Raw genomic sequence first — 6,354 nt, 5'->3', positions numbered from 1 at the left:
TCTCAAGAAGATCGAACAATCATAAATATTTATGGTCTTAACAAGGGCTCCTCTAAATACATGAGGCAAATAATGGAAAAACTAAGTGAAAGAATAGATGCTTCTACAATTATAATGGTGGATTTTAATACACCACTATCAACTCCAGACAGAACATCTCAAAAGAGAATCACTAAAGAAAAAAAATATTTGAACAATATATTAGAGGAGCTGGATCTAATAGACATATATAGATCATTACACCCAAACACAGCAGGATATACATTTTTCTCAAGTGCACATGGATCATTCTCCAAGATAGACCATATGCTAGGCCACAAAGAAAGGCTTAGTGAATTCAGAGATTGAAATCATACAAAATAATATCTCTGACCACAGTGGAATGAAGCTGGAAATTTGCAAGGGTCAGAGGCCCAGATTTCACACTGCGATTTGGAAATTAAACAGCACACTCTTAGAAAACCAGTGGGTCAAAGAGGAAATCTCAAAAGAAATCAATGACTACCTTGAAACAAATGATAATGATAACACAACATACCAAAATTTATGGGATGCAGCAAAAGCAGTACTGAGAGGGAAATGTATAGACATAAATTGATATATCAAAAAAAAGAAAGAGCAAAAAATTGAAGAACTAACTGCACATCTTGAGGAATTAGAAAAAAACAACAACAAAGTAATCCAACAGGAAGACAAAGGAAGCAAATAACAAAGATAAGAGCAGAACTAAATGAAATAGAAAATAAGAAAGCACTTGAAAAGATAACAAGACCAAGAGCTGGGTTTTTGAGAAGATCAACAAAATTGACAAACCTTTAGCAAGACTAACAAAGAAAAAAAGAGAAGATGCAAATATACAAAATAAGAAATGAGAAAGGAGATATCACCATTGACCCCACAGAAATAAAGACTATCATAAGAGGATACTTTGAAAAACTATATTCCAACAAAAATGACAATTCAGAGGAAATGGACAAATTCCTAGAAACACATAAGCAGCCCATATTGACAAAAGAAGAAATTGATGATCTCAACAAAACAATCACAAGTAAAGAGATAGAATCAGTCATTAAAAACCTCCCAACTAAGAAGAGCCCAGGGCCAGACAGCTTCACAGGTGAATTCTACAAAACATCCTGGAAAGAACTAACATCAATCCTGCCGAAACTCTTCCAAAAAATCAAAACAGAAGGAACAGAAAGAACTTCTTCTATAATGCCAACATTACCCTAGTACCAAAGCCAAACAAGGACACCACAAGAAAGGAAAATTACAGACCAATATCTCTAATGAACCTAGACGCAAAAATACTTAACAAATACTTGCTAATCGTATTCAACAACACATTAAATGAATTATACACCACGACCAAGTGGGATTCATTCCAGGTATGCAAGGATGGTTCAACATAAGAAAATCAATCAATGTAATACATCATATAAACAGATTGAAGGAAAAAAATCACATGATTATATCTATAGATGCAGAAAAAGCATTTGACAAAATACTGCATCCTTTCTTGATAAAAACACTCCAAAAGATCAGAATACAAGGAAATTTTTTGAACATGATAAAGAGTATATATGAAAATCCTACAGCCAACATCATTTACAATGGAGAAATCCTAAAATCCTTCCCTCTAAAGTCAGGAAAAAGACAAGGATGTCCACTGTCTCCCCTTCTATTTAACATTGTCTTAGAAGTACTTGCTTGAGCACTGAGGCAAGAACCAGATATAAAAGACATTCAAATTGGAAAGGACGAAGTCAAAATTTCATTATTTGCAGATGACATGATCCTATACATAGAAAACCCTAAGGGGTCTACAACAAAGCTTCTAGAACTCATAAATGAGTTTAGTAAAGTCACAGGTTATAAGATCAATGTGCAAAAATCAGTAGCATTTCCGTACACCAATAATGAACAAGCTCAGAAGGAAATGAAGAAACAAATACCATTCACAATAGTCAATAAAAAAATCAAGTATTTAGGAATAAATTTAACTAAACATGTAAAAAACTTATACACCAAGAACTATACAAGACTGTTCAAGAAAATCAAAGAAGACCTACATAAATGGAAGAATATTCCCTGTTCAAGGATAGGAAGACAAAACATTATTAAGATGTCTATCCTACCAAAACTGATCTACACATTCAATGCAATCCCAATAAAAATCAACACAATCTTCTTTAAGGAACTAGGAAAACTAACTATGAAATTTATTTGGAAAGGAAAGAGGCCCCGAATAGCCAAAGACATACTGAAAAAGAAAAACGAAATTGGAGGAATTACACTACCTGACTTCAAAATATACTACAAAGCTACAGTAGTGAAAACAGCATGGTATTGGCATAAGGAGAAACACAGAGACCAATGCAATTGAATTGAAAGTTCTGATATAGAACCTCACATATATAGCCATATAATATTCGATAAAGCCACCAAACCCTCTCAACTGGGAGAGAATGGCCTATTCTACAAATGGTGCCTAGAGAACTGGATAGCCATATGTAGAAGAATGAAAGAGGATTACCATCTCACACTTTATACAAAGATCAACTCAAGATGGATCAAAGACCTAAATATAAGAGCCAAGATCATAAAGACCTTGGAAAGCAGTGTAGGGAAACATCTACAAGACCTTGTAATAGGAAATGGATTCATGAATATCACACCAAAAGCACGAGCAGCAAAAGAACAAATAGATAAATGGGACTTCCTCAAAATTAAAGCCTTCTGCACCTCAAAGGAGTTTGTCAAAAAAGTAAAAACGGAGCCTACACAATGGGAGAAAATATTTGGCAACCACATATCTGATAAGAAACTTAAAACTTGCATATATAAAGAACTTCTATATCTTGAAAATAAAAAGATAAACAACCCATTTAAAAAATGGGAAAAAGATTTAAACAGACACTTCTCCAAAGAAGAAATACAAATGGCTAAAAAGCACATGAAAAAATGCTCCAAATCTCTAGCTATCAGGGAAATGCAAATCAAAACTACAATGAGATACCATCTTACTCCCATAAGATTGACAGCTATGAAAAAAACAGAAGAATACAAATGCTGGAGAGGATGTGAAGAAATGGGAACACTCATGCACTGCTGGTGGGAATGCAGAAGGATCCAACCATTCTGGAGGACAGTTTAGCAGTTTCTCAATAAACTAACCATAGACTTGCCATATGACCCAGCAATTCCACTGCTGGGTATATACCCAGCAGAACTGAATACAAGGACACAAACCGATAATATGCACACCAACGTTCATAGCAGCATTGTTCACTATCGCCAAAAGTTGGAATCAACTCAAATGCCCATCAACAGATGAGTGGATCAATAAAATGTGGTATATACATACAATGGAATGCTACTCGGCCTTAAGAACAAATACACTACAAACACACGTGATATCATGGATGAATCTTGAGAACCTTATTTTGGTGAAGCAACCCAGGCATTGAAGGACAAATACTACATGACCTCAATGATATGAAATAAGCAAGCTGCCTCAGAGAGCTAGAGACTGGAAGATAGGCTTACAGGAAATCGGGCGGTGGAGGAAGGATGTGAGCTGACATCTGCAGGGGTGGAATCTATGACGAGCTGGCGGTAAGTATGAACACAAAGAAGAGATAAAATGGGGGCAAGGGGTTTCCTTTGGGTGGGGCTTTGCAGGTTTGAGTGGGGCTGATGATGGGCGGAGGGGTAATATTGCCCAAAAAATTGGGGGGAGGGAGGGGCAACATATGAACTTTGGAGAGTGTCAGGTGTTGGTTGAGAGTAAAATGCTGAGAAAATCATATCAAAATATAATTAGGAGGGTTACCTATTTAGGATGCTCAGAGGGGATGGTCTGATGCAGGACAGACTCCTGGGGAATGTCTGAATGCTCATTTTGCCAGGGTGGGTTGTACCATTGGGTAGACACCCAAGCAGTGAAAGTGGGGTGGACCCACATCCTGGGGAGGACTAATGCCGTCAGATAGAGGGAACTGTGTCTCTCTAGTGGAAGGCTCCCAGGGCATTAGGGCAGTTGAGCAAGTCAGGCCCTGATCACTGTTGCAAGTATCTCTGGACGTGGCTCCTTGGGAAATGGAGATTGGCTGTTGCTGTGGGCCCCAAGGGGAGGGGAAAATGGATGTTGAATGGATGGAACCAAGGTAAATGTGGGGGCAAGAGAGGAGTTTTGCGAGAGTACACAAGGATGGATATAAAACATGTACTATTACACCAAAAACCTATAGGGGATGTCAGACTAATAATGTAAACCATAATGTAAAACATAGGAAAACTAAAAAATTTAGGAAACTGTATACCCTAAAGTATGGACCACAATGTAAGCACAGATGTCACCTTGTTTGAAAGCTATTGTCTCAATATCTGTACATCAGTTTCAGTAAATATGATATGAATAAGTTAAAAGATTACTGCTGTGGAAGGGAAAAGGTTTTATGGTGGATGTGTGGGAGTACTGTATATTGTATATATGAATTACTGTGATCTAGGACTCTTGTGAAGAGAAGCTCAAAATTAGGAAAAAAGAAAAGAAAAAGATAGGATGTAGAATTTTTCCAAATCAATATGTATTCTATATCTAACCTTTAAACTCATCACTATATTCCATTTTACTAGTAAGGAAACCTGACATTATATTGGGCTTCACTTTTCAGGAAGTTTTGGATCACAGAGTGATTCAACAATGGCAGCGGAGGAATACTGGTATGGGATGTTATTGACAGGCGATATTTGGTTGACAGGGAGTTATACAGGGCATGTGTCCAGAGTGCATGGAAATGTTTGGATATACTCATAGTGGAAACAATTAAAAAGAACAACTGGGGGGGGTACTGGGTTACTGGTAAGGGGGGGCTCTGTCATGGTCCCTAGAGGAGCAGCGGCAGTCTCCCAGGTACAACAGTAAGGACCAGGAAGGAATGAGGGTCCAACAGTGAGCCCCTGATACTAATGACTATGCTTGTGAGCCTATATGCCTGAAATAAGAAGACCTAGAGCAGCACTGTCCCTAAGAATTCCCTCCTGACAGCCTCCATGTTACTCAAATGTGGCCAGTCTCAAAGCCAAACTCAGCATGTAAATGCAATGCCTTCCCCCCAGCATGGGACATGATACCCGGGGATGAGCCTCCCTGGCACCGAGGGATCACTACCAAGTACCAACTGATGATGCAACTAGAAAATGACCTTGAATTAAAGGTTCAACATGGACCAGCAAAATATCCCTCTCTACATATAATAACAGGAGTTAAAAATGCAGTTTGACCAAAAAGTAAGGGGGAAATGGAAAGGACAAATGAGTTTATATTGCTCTGAGTCTCTGAAAAAGAGTCTGGATGTTGTCAGAAGGATTGCCCTTATGCACACCTGAGCAGAGTCTCAGAGACAGATAAAGTAGATACAACCCCAGGTATTGGTCCTTTTGAGGGCTAAAGAGACCCACAGGTTCTATGGTCATGGCAGATGCCATGTCAGTTGGCCCTTCTTTAGAGCTGGTGTTTCTGCATGATGGACCTGGACTCAGATGGGATCTCTTTTCACAAGACTTTCATGCTACTTTACTGGAATTGTAGGTGGTGCTGGGGCTTAAGATATATCTAGGGGATTTGAATCTCTGGACTGACAATATGATAGCCAGGCCCTGACCTCAACAGACTTCAGCTCCTACACTCTGATTTATTGGACTTACCCCACTCAGCTAACATGGAGTTGAAGAATGTCAACCACCACACCATGGAGCCTAGAGTGCCTACAACTGAAAGCAGGAGGATTGCATCCAATATCCATGTGGAATCTAAACCCCCTCTTGTCATAGATGTGGAATGGACACAACCAAGCCAAGGTTCACAGGAAGGAGGAATACAGTAAGGATCAGAGTGGACTTAATGATAGTCTATTCATGAACTATTGTGGTTAATAATCGAGAAAATGTGGCATTGATGTGGAAAAAGTGGCCATGGTGGCTGCTGGGTGTGGGGAAGGGGAGGAAGAGAAGAGATGTGGAGGCATTCTTGGGACTTGGATTTGTCCTGGGTGGTGCCCCAGGGACAATTGCCGGATGTTGTATGTCCTCCCATGGCCCACTGGATGGAACATGGGAAAGTGTGGGCTATGGTGTGGAACAAGGGACATGGGGTGCAGCGATGCCTGGAGATGTACTCACCAGACGCAATGGATGTGACATGATGATGGGGGAGAGTGTTGTTGGGGGGGGGAGTGGTGGGATAGGGGCAGTGGGGGCGAATGGGGACATCATATTTTTTTAATGTAATATCTTTTAAAAAAATGAATAAATTGAGTAGAATTTGAAAAAAAACAGATCGAAGGAAAA

The sequence above is a fragment of the Dasypus novemcinctus genome, chromosome 25, assembly GCF_030445035.2.
Source record: "Dasypus novemcinctus isolate mDasNov1 chromosome 25, mDasNov1.1.hap2, whole genome shotgun sequence".
NCBI classification, from domain to species: domain Eukaryota; kingdom Metazoa; phylum Chordata; class Mammalia; order Cingulata; family Dasypodidae; genus Dasypus; species Dasypus novemcinctus.
The sequence above is the reverse complement of the archived record's forward strand: the minus strand, read 5'-3'. Positions refer to the sequence as shown.